This window comes from Triticum dicoccoides, chromosome 7A (assembly GCF_002162155.2).
Source record: "Triticum dicoccoides isolate Atlit2015 ecotype Zavitan chromosome 7A, WEW_v2.0, whole genome shotgun sequence".
Taxonomy (NCBI): domain Eukaryota; kingdom Viridiplantae; phylum Streptophyta; class Magnoliopsida; order Poales; family Poaceae; genus Triticum; species Triticum dicoccoides.
In genome coordinates this window covers 654,569,504-654,583,620 of record NC_041392.1, presented here as the reverse complement: position 1 = coordinate 654,583,620, position 14,117 = coordinate 654,569,504, and positions in this window count along the sequence as shown.

Genomic DNA, 14,117 nt, shown 5'->3' with positions numbered 1-14,117 from the left:
CCGGCCGTTGACCATCACCGGCAAGGTATTGCCGGTCTTGTGCCACATCGCGTGCATGCCGCACTCCGACTGTATCTTGCGACGGGTCCACGCGCCCCTTTTGAACGACCTGGAATTGCGCTGGAAGAAATGCTTCCTTAGGCCACTTAGTGTGATACCTACAGTATTGTGGAATACAGGTTTTAGTGTACCTAGTTGGCATTTTCATAACATCTTTGGCATGTTGCAGTCACTTGTTTCACTTTTTATTAACTGTCAAATTGTAATTGCTTCACCAGGTCTGCGTCTAAAAAGAAAAATAGAGCTATAAACAAAGGAAGTTTCTCAGGTTGGGTGTAACATATGTCGTGCTCGCTGTCGATGGTTGGTATGAACAAATCGATGAGAGACTGAAATCTCGCGCTGTCAGCACTCACTTTGGCCTCAAGGTGCTCGATCAGCTCCTGATCCGTGGGATCGAACTTGACGCCAGCCGGCAGCACGGGCCAATCCATCTTCGACTTGCATCGACAACTCTAGTTATATGGTACTCAACGTATGATCAATCGACTGTTTTAAGTGAATGATGAAAGATTTCGACAGATAAGTGGTACTCCAAATCTGAAGTCCAGAATACCTGAACACGCCGCCAGGACTCTTGTGTCATCTCACGCGCAGAGTGTTGTCATGTCAATTCAATGTGTGGACATGATGAATAATTTGACCGACGTATACTAGTACTGCTACTTTACTACTTACTAGTCGTATTTAGTGTCACGATTTATACATAGGTTTAACTAACAAGTACGCACTTGAAGCCTAAATGATATATATATGGCTTCTGCATAGCATCTCCATCATCATTATCAGTACATCCTACGCATGTGAGTGAGGATGCACTTGATCCCAGGAAGGTATCTATCCTTCAAACCAGAGGAGTGCTTCAAACTAACAACAGTACATAATATCCAACAAAAGAGGGTCGTGCTACAGCAGCAGAATACATGGCTCAGTCTAGATACCAGCACGAATCAAGTTGTGCATATTTGCTGTTGGCATGAACCACATCGTCGCATGTCGGGTTTGCAAAAGCCACCCATCGCATGGAACACTACTAGGAAAAGGTCTATAGATGAAATTGACACTAATGGCGCACCAGACATGTTGTGCGCCACTAGTATATACTAATGGCGCACCATGTGCAGGTGCGCCATTAGTGTGGAAGACACTAATGGCGCACTAGACACATGGTGCACCACTAGTAACAATTTTTTCTTTCATTTTTCCAAACATACTAATGGCGCATCCAGGCACAGTGCGCCATTACTAGTTCTAACTAGTAATGGCGCACCAGCCAAACAGTGCGCCACTACTATATTTTTTTAATTTTTTTGCAAAACTACTAATGGCGCACCGTGGCATAGTTAAACTAGTAATGGCGCACTATGCCACGGTGCGCCATTAGTCTATATATATATTTTTTATTTTTTTGCAAAACTACTAATGGTGCACCACCAGCAGGTGCGCCTTTAGTATGTAGGGTTACTAATGGTGCATGATTGGGTGGTGCGCCATTAGTAACCTGGGACCAGCTAGATATTTTGGACAGCCACACCTACACACTCACTTTCCCCACTTCATTCCCTCCACCTTCTTCTCCATGCTTGTGTAGGCTGCCTCCTCCTCCTCACCTCATTTGCACCATAGATTCATCAAAATGAAGTGGTTAAATTACCTTTTTTTATAGGTAAGTAAGGGGAAAGCTATCTTTATGTTGTAGATCTACTTTTTTCTCCCTAGCTCGCTCCAACAACGTGCACATGCACTTTTGTGGCCTAGCTAGATCTATGTATGTTTGTGGTGTTGCATATGTTTGTGGTGTTCATATATGTTTGTGTTTGCAGGTACCGGTATTTGAAATGCGATAGTGTTGCCAATATTTTGCCGGAATGTTGATTCATTTCCGTTTCGGCGAGAATTTTGGCACTATGCATTCTTTTTGGTCCTATTTTTAGGGAAAGTCATGCCAAATTTTTTCTTGGTTCTAAAATATCGGTTTGCTCTACCCGGCAGGCGACCATGGTCCGCACGATGACCGAAGGCATCGTGAATAGGTTTTTGAGCTCCGCAAAGGCTAAGATGCTTCAAAAGAACGAGATAGAGATAAGATGTCTGTGTCGAAGATGCAAGCTGAAGAGCCTTATTGCGGACCCGGATTCTAGGCAGGTGCGGGACCACCTGCTCTTGCGTGGTTTCAAGGATGGCTATCGGTGGCAAGGTGATGAAGATGACTATGAAGTCGTCCATGGGGGCCGGGCAGGAAATGAGGAAGGGCAGCAAGACAATCACCGCGGCGAGGCCGGGCGAGAAGATGAAGAATCTCCAGGACATGATCACGATGGTGATGCTGTACACAGTCATCATGTAGAAGATGCCGGACATGATGATGAGGAAGATCAAGACGAAGGGCATGATCATGAAGATGAAGATGCCGGAGTAGACGATGATGGAGGCTGGGTGCAGGACCCTCATATTCAAGAGCTACTTCTCAAGCAGACAGATAATGCAAGAGCTGCCGCCCAAGAGAAAGCCAAGCTGGATCAATTGGAGATAGACACGGTTACTCCATTGTATGAAGGATGCAGGCCCAAGGATACCCGCCTGGAAGTAACGCTCATGGTTCTGGAGATGAAGGTAAAACACAAAATGACTGACGCATGCTTCGACGAGAACATGTCATTCTGGCACGAACGTCTTCCCAAGGGGAACAAGTGCCCGACTAGTTTCGAGGAGGCGAAGAAAATCGTGTGTCCTCTGGATTTACCGCACGTGAAATACCATGTGTGCATGAACAATTGCATCATTTATCGAGATGAGCATGCGGAGTCTACCATATGTCCAGTGTGCGGCGTCATTCGATACAAGAAGAGGAAGAAAGCTCCTTGAAATGTGGTGTGGTACTTTCTGATCACTCCTCGTCTGCAGCGGTATTTCACAGACCCTAAGGTAGCAAAGCTCCTGCGTTGGCACGCGGATAGGGAGGATAAGAAGCGGGAAGATGACGGAAATGATCCGGAGATAAATAAAAAAGACAAGATGCTGAGTCACCCTAAGGATGCGAGCCAGTGGCAAGCGTTGAGCTTCGAAGTCCCAGAATTTGGGAATGATCCAAGGAACATCGTGCTGGGCACGAGCACCGATGGAGTCAATCTGTTTGGTAGCCGGAGAAGCACACATAGCACCTGGCCTGTGTTTGTGTGGATGTACAATCTTCCCCCCTGGTTGTGCGTGAAGAGGAAGTAAATTCACATGAGTATGCTAATTGAAGGGCCGAAACAACCAGGGAACGACATCAATCTATATCTGGGGCTGCTGAAAGGGGAGCTAGACACGCTATGGAAAACGCCAGCCAATACGTGGGACGCCGCAGAGAAAGAATATTTCCCTATGAGAGCCGCACTGCTCACGACGGTGCACGACTATCTCGGTTACGGAAATCTCGCGGGGCAGGTGGTCCACGGATTTTCTTGATGCGTCAGGTGCATGGATGACACAACGTATCGCCAGCTAGATAGAGATCTCGGGTCTTCGAAAACCGTGTTCATGGGACATCGAAGGTGGCTTCGCGACGATGATCCATGGAGGAAATGCAAGGATCTGTTCGATGGTGAAACCGAACCCCGAAGACCCCCGCGTACGAGGAGCGGCGAGGAAGTAGAAGAGCTGTTGAAAAATTGGAAAGATTGCCCACTGCCGGGAAAGAAGTAAAAGGCGCCAGAGCCGGGAAAGAAGCGAAAGACGCCAAAGCCGCTGCTGAAGGTATGGAAAACGAGGTCTATTTTCTGGGACATGCCGTACTGGAAGATCCACCGTGTGCCTCACAACCTTGATGTCATGCATATCACGAAGAACATGTGCGAGAGTCTGCTTGGTACCCTGCTCAACATGCCAGAGAGGACCAAAGATGGGCCGAAAGCAAGGGCAGACTTAAAATCAATGGGCATCAGGCAGGATCTTCACGCTAATGATGATGATGATGATGATGATGATGATGATGATGATGATGATGATGAGGTGAAGCAGGACACAGAAAGTCGTCGCAAAGGCAAAAAGGCCAAGAAGACCAGAAATGACTACCCTCCCGCGCGCTTCACTCTAAGTCAGGAGGAGATCGAGCAGTTTTTCACCTGCCTCGTAGGAGTAAAACTTCCTTACGGTTACGCGGGGAAGATAAGAAGATACCTAGACCCAGCGAAGCAGAAGTTCAGCGGGATGAAGTCTCATGACTATCACGTGCTGATGACGCAGATACTTCCAATTGCAATCCGTGGGATCATGGACGCGCACATCCGTGAAACGCTATTTGGCCTATGCAACTTTTTCAACATCATCTCTCGGAAGTCGGTTGGTGTGAGGCAACTCAGAAGGGTACAGGAAGAGATCGTGGTGATACTATGTGAGCTTGAGATGTACTTCCCGCCTGCATTCTACGATGTTATGGTGCATCTGCTGGTCCATATCATGGAGGATATCATCCAACTCGGGCTGACGTTCCTGCACAGCATGATGTAGTTCGAAAGGATGAATGGTGTCATCAAAGGATACGTTCGCAACATGTCACGTCCAGAGGGAAGCATAGCCAGGGGCTTTCTGACTGAAGAGTGCATCTCCTACTGCATGAATTATCTAGGCATCAAGAACCCCATTGGTCTGCTCGTCAACAGGCACCTCGGCAGGCTCGCTAGATGGGATCACCATGAGGGTCACCGCGAAATGCATGTCAACTTGGAGGGTCGACTCACCGACTTTGAAAGAGCAAACCTAGTCGCGCTACAACACATAGATGTGGTCGATCCTGGGGTGGTAGAGCATAAAACCTTTATTGAGAAGACGTACAATGACCGAGGCCAACAGAGGACGGACGGAGATATAATCAAAGAGCACAACTCATGTTTCACGCGTTGGTTCAAGAAGAAGCTTCTGGCGTACCATTTACATGAGGATTCTTCCATGGAAGAACAACTCATATTCGCCTTGTCACAGGGCGCCAAGCACAACCTGATGACCTATGAGGCGTATGATATCAACGGCTACACATTCTATTCCGAGGACAAGGACATGAAGAGCGATGGTTATCAGAACTCCGGGGTAACGATGGAATCCTACACCGGTAACGACAAGGATAGATACTACGGAAGGATCGAGGAGATCCGGGAGCTGAGCTACGCTGGAGAGAAGGTCCCGATGTTTCGTGTCAGATGGGCCAAGAGCATCCTAAAAGAAGACCGGTATTTCACCACCATGGTTATACCCGAAGCAAAATCCAAGACCGCGGGCGCAAACGTCACCGCGAAAAATGAATATCATCGGAATGGATGGAGTAGCCAATGAGCAAGACTTAGACAAGTACGGCGACCCAAAGATCGAACATGACGACGACGATGAAGTAGCAGCATACACCACAAGAAGAAGCAGGACCACCCTACCTAAAGGACGTCCGTTCAAGAGAAGAACTCCATTTACGAAAAATAAGGGCAAGAAGATTGTGAACAGATAGCTAGCTAAGATTGATTGTATTTAAATCGTAGTCTTCATTTCTCGATTGTATTTCGACATATTCATAAATGTTTTTTCATGGGTACTTTTTGAATTCATGAATATTTTTTCAAATTTGATGATATTTTTTCATATTCATAAATGTTTTACCAATTCAAAAATGAATGCAACTAAAAATCCAAAAAAAAGACTAGTTGTGCTTGGTTATATGTTACTCCCAAAAGCATATAAAGTTTGTCAAATTTGGAGCTGTGGATATTTAGTTATGATTTAAACAAGTTTGAACATATTTAAACACAAATAAATATCAAACAGCATTTTAAATGTTGTTAACATGGCAACAAACTGCATATTATTTTTCTACATGAAATTCTGAGCATCTAGCATATGTGAAATGTTATATTTGGATGCATGGATAAAAATATATGTGCAAAGAAAAAATGCATAAAAACAAAAATTGGGGAGCCTGGGAATCAAACCCAGGACCTCCTAGTGTGTGTGCTGCGTGCTGACCAGTCGGGCTAGTGTGTGTGTTCTGATGGAGATACGGTTAGGTGGAATATAACCTGAGTGCTCGAACGGTAATCAAATTTTTTTTACTAATGGCGCACCAGGGCAAGGTGTGTCATCGCTGTCGTCGTACTTATGGCGCACTAGGGGGAGGTGCGCCATTGCTAACCCTCCCCCACTCCACCTATTCGCATCTGGCCTCTCTCCCTCCCTCGCCAGATCCCCCACTCGACCTAACTTTGCCTTGCTCCGCCCCAACCGTACGCCGCCGCCCCGCCTTGCTCCATCCCCTCCGTCCGCCGCGCTTGCACGCCGTCGGCGACGTCGCCGCCTCTCCTTCCCTGCCTTTCTTCGCCCCTCTCCTTCCCTGCGACTGCGACTGCGACCAGCCACGAAGAAGCCACCCGTCCAGGCCCAGATCGAGCCCCCCCGCCTCCCCGCCGAGTCCACCGCGCACCGCCGCGGGAGTCAGGGAGCGCCGCCCCTCGTCGCCGCGCGCGGACGAGCGCGACCGACCATCCCGCCAGAGACCCGCAAACCTTAAGGTATCGATCTCAGATCCTCCGTTGGATTGGCTCAGTGAGATCCCCCTCTGTGTTCTTAGATGAGAGGCCTACTCATCTCCATCTCCCCGGCTTCCTACTGATCGATGCATTTTTGTTTTAATGGAGTGCTATTTAGCTTGTGTGCTGAAACTGTTAGTCCCAAAAACAGTTTACTGAAACTACTGCCACTCTGCTACTCTGCTTCAGTTAAGACTTGGGAGTTTGTCTGAACTGTTGTGTTTGATATAAGTAGAAGTATTAGTTGTTGGGAGAAAAGCATTTTATAAACATGTATTCACACTCAACCTTGATTTGGAAATTATTGGTTTTGAACTGTCCATGATTTACATGAATCCAGCTCTTCAATTTAATCTGTATGTTGTTAGCAGAAAACTCAAATCTGATTCAGTTGAGTAAACAGCAAGAAATACATATTTTTGGTCTTGAACTTGTTTTGCATGTTAAATGGAAATAATGTTCAGATTTCTTCAGAGAAACACTGAACAAAATAGTTAACAGCCAGTAGGTGTGTACAAAACATGGTCTGAAGCTTGTTTTGAGAAAATCATTACATAAGGCACATATTCACACTAAACCTTGATACAGAAATTATTGGTTTCATACTATTGTCCTTGATACAGATAATTTAGTTTCCCATTTGGTATTATTTGCCGCGAGTAGAAACTTTGGGATTTATAAACCCTAATCAGTCAAGTCATGCGTTTAAGCGTTATAGAGAAGATATTGATTTCTGTTTGATTTAGCATATGTAAATGTTCTGAGTAACTTTTGAACCAAATTCAGGTTGTATACTAGTATAGTATTCCATAAAAGCTAGTTTCTGCACATTATATTGTTGTTTTTCAAGTTTTGTGCATAAGCAGTCTTCTTCGTTAGCTCTGCAAAACAGTGATACTTAAGTTATTAATCTTTTCCAGTGGTTGCCTGACTTCCTCACTTTCTGTTCTAATTCATCCAACGTCGAGCTGCGGTACCCGGATGTCGGTGCAGAGTAGAAAAGGATAAGAGTAGGAATTCTGTGTTGTTTCTAAAAGCTCTACAATATCCATATTTTATGATATTTGTACATCCATAAGACTTAGCCTGAAATCTGTGTTGTTTCTGAATATTCGTAGTGAATAGTTTCAGTATTGCTTTTTTTAAACATGCCAGTATTGCTTTGCATAATGCATAGTGTTTTGTTCAAGCTTATGTACATCAGTACAGTCTCAAAGTAACACGATTTGAATTGATGCCTTTCAACAAGTGCTAACAAAGGTGTTGGAAGAAGCTGGGTACACACGGGATTCCACTCTATCATTAGAAGATTTTGTGACGGTACAAAGCTAAACATTGCTTACCTTTCTTATCATAGTTGTAATGATGTGGCAGATTCATCTGAACTGAAAAAGGCATAGTTTTTGTGGTTAGATTCATCTGAATTTAAGAAAAACATAGCTTTTGTGGTTAGATATCTGAATTGAGAAAAACATAGCTTTTGCGGTTGTAGTATTATCCAGTGTGCCTACTACGACAAGCCGCGGCCCTTCTGGACAATTGTCAATTTTCAGTTAACTGTTATGGACAATTGTCAATTTTCTGTAATGATGATGGGACATTATAAAGCATTGTACTCCAGTGTATATGAAGGATACAAAAAAATTAGCAACTTCTCTGATTTTATAAAGTTGTTCTTATATGGGTGAAACTTCACTTGTTTTTAGGCTAGTGCAGGGTGTTGCTTTATTCTGTCATCATTTGTAACTATATCACAAATAAATTGTTCCTTCTTCTGTATTTGACAAGTAATGACTTGCAAAGATGATGATGATCTTGCTAGTTTGCTGGGTTTTGTCTCCCACCATTGTGTCGTGATGAATTTGCAGGTACCCCGAGAGGCCCTTGAGTTTGCGGGAATGTCGATTAACTTCCGTTCTGGCAAATTCGGGTACTCCATATGTCCTATTTTTAGCAAAGGTCATGCTGAAATTTTCCGCGAATTTTAGCATGACTTTGCTAAAAATAGGACATATCGGGTGCGGCAGGCTCATCATCTGTTGGTTCATCGGTATGTTGGCCTTCAAGGGGTGGATCATCAAAAGTAGCTTCAGGATGGGGGCCTTCCGGTTCACAAGTCTGTTCCGGTTCACCTCTTGGTTCTTCTTCTTCGACAACAGGGTCTTCTGGCGGATTGGTGACCCGAGCTTTCTTGCTGGGTCTGGCTTTGGCCATGCAAATAGAATAAAAAAGGATTAACATCCTATTCAAAGGATTTATGGCGCATTAAAAGGAAAGGTTTTTACAACTTACCCGACCACAGTTTTCAAAGGGGGGAGTTGAGTTGCTGTCGATTCACCAGAAGATGAAGGAGGTGTCACCTGATAATTTGAATCGGACGGATTAAGAGGCTATCTGAAATAACCTACCTTGGGGTAAGAATGGTTAGAAGTAGGAGAGACCTCAGACCGGCGCTTCCAAACCGGAGTGTCAGGTAAACCGGCTGAAGTGACCTGTTGGCCACTGTGCCGGGTTGTCCGGCGAGCTTCATGCTGTTGAGTCTTCAAAATAAATGTTGGATCCAAGTGAGCAATAGGATGAGAAAAACTTACTTTCCGGACTGCTTGGATAGTTTTTTGTGTTGGCATAGAGTCTGAACCGGAGGAAAGGGTAATTACGTCTACGTCATCGGCTTGACTAGCTTCTGCGTCCTCCTGAGGAAGATCATTGTTAATGAGATGCATGAAAAGAGAGCCAAGTGAGTCAAGTTCTACCTCAACTTCTGGATCATCAGTATCATCATCAAGCTCCATATTAATCCGGTCAGCCGTTTTCCGTTTTGACGTCCGTTTCACGGCTTTGGTCTTTGGGCGGGATGGCTTGACTGCTTTATCTCCAGTCGGTTTTGCCGCTTTCTCTACGGTTTTCCTTTTCCAGAAGGGGTCATCACCCTACATATTAGGAATAAGGGTTACAGGTTGCATAAGTTAAAGATATTAGAGATGAAGAGGAAGTATAATTCTTACAACAGGCGGTTTTTTCTTGGCATAGAAGGGACTCATACCGGTTTGACTACAGATCAGTTCTGACTCATTCAGAATCTTCTTTACACCTTAAGTGACTTTTTCCTCAGATAATTGGATGTTGCAATGGCGTTGAGGGTCGTCAACCTCACCGGTATATTCACACATTAAACCGGGACGCCGGCTTAACGGCAAGATACTCCAGGATGTCCAAGAGTGCACAAAGTCCACGCCTGTTAAACCGTTCGCCGTAAAGGTCCGGAGTTTGGCGAATTGAGGAGCGTATTTCGCCCTTTCTGAAGAGCTCAGGCGTTGGGGCATGGGGTGAGTATTGGATAGTCTGTGGTCACGAAAGCCAGACAGGGGATTTTCGTCTTCAGGGGAAGTGTCTCTGCAATAAAACCAAGTTTGATTCCATTCCTTTGGGTGGATATGATGTTTGGCATGAGGAAATTCAACTTCTTTCCACTTTTGAATCGAGACACCACCAAGTTCTGTGTTCGGGCCATTTACAAACTCTGTGCACCGGTTTAAGTGAAAGAAATCCCAGAACAGTTCTGCAGTTGGTTCTTCTTGTAAATATACTTCACAGAAGACCTGGAAGTTGCATAAATTGGAAACTGAGTTGGGACCAATATTTTATGGATGAAGTTGGAAGCTGGCAAGCACATCTCGATAAAACTTTGACCCTGGCGGTTTGAAGCCACGGCCTATATGGTCAACAAAGACCACCACCTCGCCCTTCCTTGGGGTTGGAGGATTTTCTGTTCCTGGAACTCGCCATTTGATTTCAGTTTTCTTAGGCAGGGAGCCGATGCTAACCATCTCATTCAACTGTGTCTCAGTAAACCGGGAGCGAGCCCAGTTGCAGGCAGTGAATTGTTCGGGCATTGCGAAACAAAACAAGCTGTAAATGAAAGGCCGGTTTATAAATTACGCATGATTATATGCAAGAGACAAGGGAGTAAGAAACATACTGATATGCGAAATGGTGTAAAACGGAGATTAATGCAATAAGGGAAAAAGGTAATACTAGCACAGGATTACTCAGACACTGTTAAACCAGAGCATAATTATGAAGGTAAAATGCTCCTCCGGTTTATCAGAGGGCTAATGGCGTAGACTGCTTATACAAGGTTAAAACCACCTATGTTGGTGCAAGGAGAAACAGATCTCACAGGGACATAGAAACAGATCTCACAGTGACATATAAAATTTTCGGATCTAAGATAAGACAGAAAAGAAAAAATAATTGGATCTAGAAGGGGTGCAGAACTGAAGCAATTTATGAAGGACTAGATCAGTTCTTTGCGCATAAGGGTTTGAGATGACAATGGAAGGTTAGCTACGACAAGGGATACATCAAGCACGAAGTGTCCATCTACAGACTAAAGGCAGAACAGGGAAGAACAACACTGAAGCACTGATGAACTTCAGAAGAACTACGAAGAATGTCGAAACCCTAGAACAGATCTATGGCGAAAAAAGCAGAGAACTTATCGGAGCTGGTGAGGAAGTGGAAAGGCGCCGCAATATTCTAGTGCATTCAAGGTGATGCAGTGGCCAGGGTCGGAGCAGAGGCGACGGTCGACGGTGGCGGCGGAACTCTAGAGGCTGAGCAGCGCGAGGAAGATGACGTGAAGAGGCACGAGGGGGAAAAGGTGAAAATGACCCCTCGGTCCTATTTATAAAGGCAAGTGATAAGTGTCAGGCGCAAAAATCGAGGGGCCAGAAATTTTGAAGTGAGGCGGAGCTGTCGCCTCGATTGTCGGAGACCTATTAATGAAGATGTGTCATACATAGTTTTTAAACAGATGACGTCACGACGGTTTACCACGATCCGAGAAGATGATGTCACGGCGGTTTACTAAATTATGAGAAGATGTTGAAGACGAAGTTTTTACTAAGGATTGACATGAACCTGTTCAAATCAATCTGGGGCCTAATGTTGGGGATATTACTACTAGGCATAAACCGGCCAGGAAAGGCCGGGTTAACTTCATCCGTAGTTGATTATGCTTGAAGCCCATGTAGACAGAAGAGGAAAGGTCCAGGGCCCAGAACCGGTTTAAGGCCCGTAGCCATGAACCGACATTTGTATGAAACTTGTATTGTAAGATAGAAAGAGTGGAGACAAAACCAGACACGTTTATAAGACGGTCTCGGGACTCTGTAAACCAACGGGCGCCGCCCATGTATATAAGGGGACGACCCGGCAGCGGTTCAGGACAACAGACAACAACTCGAGAGCCAGACAAGCGGATTCGCTCCCTGGCCTTCGAAACCCTAGCAATACCAATCACAACTAGACGTAGGCTTTTACCTTCCTCAAAGGGGCCGAACTAGTATAAAATTCCCCGTGTCCCTTTGTCCGGTTTAACCCCTTAAAGCTAACCCGTAGCAATGGCTCCACGACTAAGTCCTTTCACAACGACATCTGTCGTGACAAACCCATGACACAAGGGGTGTGAAAACCTTACTTTCCGGGTTACACGCCGAAATTTCTTCCTTGGTAAAGGTTCTGAGTCAGAGGAAATAGTAGTTACCTCTTCTTCAACTGCTTGGCTGGCTCCCGTGTCATCCTGGCAATAGTCAGTGTCAATAAGGTTGTTAAAAAACAAGCCAAGAGAGTCAAGGGCTACCTCCGACTCAGAGGTTTAATCCAGCTTAAGTAGTTCAGAGGCGTTTGGTTTCTTCCTAGACCTCCTGATGGTCTTTTTGGCGGCTTTCGCAGCAGCTTTAGCCTTTTTGGCAGACTCATGGTCACATTTGTCCTTCTAGAAGTCAGATTTAGCCTGTGGAAGGATAACATATTGGAGTTCATGCAATGTTTAAGTGCTGAAGGAAAAAAGAAATGAAAAGATTTACCTGTGGCACCGGGTTAAGCATGTAGAAAGGGTTCAAACCCACTTTGCTGCAGCCTTCAAATTTGCTATTTACAAGCATGGTTGCCATCTCAATGATGCCCTCTTCAGTCAGACGCAGAGAGCTACGATGTAAGGGATCATCTGTTCCTCTGGTATATGTACACATCAAGCCGTATAGACGGCTTAAGGGTATGATCCGCCATGCGACCCAACAGCGATTAAGTTGACTCCGGTTAAACCGTTCCCTAGCAAGGTTTGAACTTTTCTGATTGTAGGGACGAGCTTCTTGCGTTCGACGGCAATAAGCTTATCAGGGAGTTGCTAATTTGAGTCGAGATGCTCAACACGACAACCCGGCAACGGATTTTCATCAGACGGCGAGATATCTTTGTAGTAGAACCATGTTTGATTCCAGTCCTTGGGATGGCTTGGCAGAGCTACTTGAGGGAAGATGGCATCTCGTCTGCGTTGAATTGAAATCCCACCAAGTTCCGAGATGGGCCCATTTGTGAACTCATTCTGCCGGTTCAGGTAGAAGTATTCCCTGAAAAGCTCAACACTAGGCTCTTCTTAAAGGTATACCTCAGAAAAGACTTGGAAGTTACATATGTTTCATATGGAATTGGGTCCAATGTCTTGCGGATGGAGTTTGAAGAAGTGCAGGATATCGCTAAAGAACTTAGTGCCGGGTGGCGAGAAGCCCCGGTTCAAATGATCAGTAAATATGATAACTTCACCATCCTTTGGCTGTGGTCTCTCTTCGCCCGAGTCAGGAGCACGGTAATGCATGAAACTCTTATCTGGCAAATATCCAAGAGTGACAAAATCCTTCAAGGTGCTCTCAGTGACGGTGGAGGGAACCCAGTTACAGGTCGTAATTCTCTTGGGCGGCATGGTGAAAGGACAACCTAAAGACACGAAATAATTTGCCGGCTCAAATTAATTGGTGGGATACAAGTCAACAATTGCAGTGCATGTCCAGAATGGCGGCTTAAGTAAGGGCTAATGATATATGAAGTAACGATAAACCAGCAGAATAAGCCGCCATGACTAAGGGCATTCAAGATCTACCAAGAGTAAGAATTTGCTAAGTATTAGGACAAACAGGTTCCATGGATTGAGGCTGTAAATTTGGTTCTATCGCTGTTCAGAAAAGGGAATAAATTCAAAATATATAGAGGCGACAGTGGAAAAGTAGAGGTGCCTTAAGAGGAAGATGTGTCGCGATAAGGATATATTCTGATAATAGAAACAGGTGCTAAAATTACTACCGCGCAAGATTTATGTGGTTTTCGGATCTAATCCATGGATCTAAACAACGAGAAAGAAGGGCGGCGACAAACATCGACAAACACCGATGAAACCTAATGAGAGATCTATGATGAAAGAGGACTCACTCATGCTGATAGGACAGTGGAGTGGCGCCGCGGTTTTTCTGGTCTGTTAAGGGTGATGCAGCGGCCGGAGATGAGGTCGGAGACGAAGGTCGACGGCGGCGGGGTTCGTGCAGGGTGGTGCGTTGCTAGTAGGAAGAAGACGAGAAGGAAAAGGATAAGAATGGAAGGTGACTCCGTGGCCCTACTTATAGGCTTGGAAGTACAAACGGCAGGCACGGGAATCGAGGAACAGTAAAATGGATA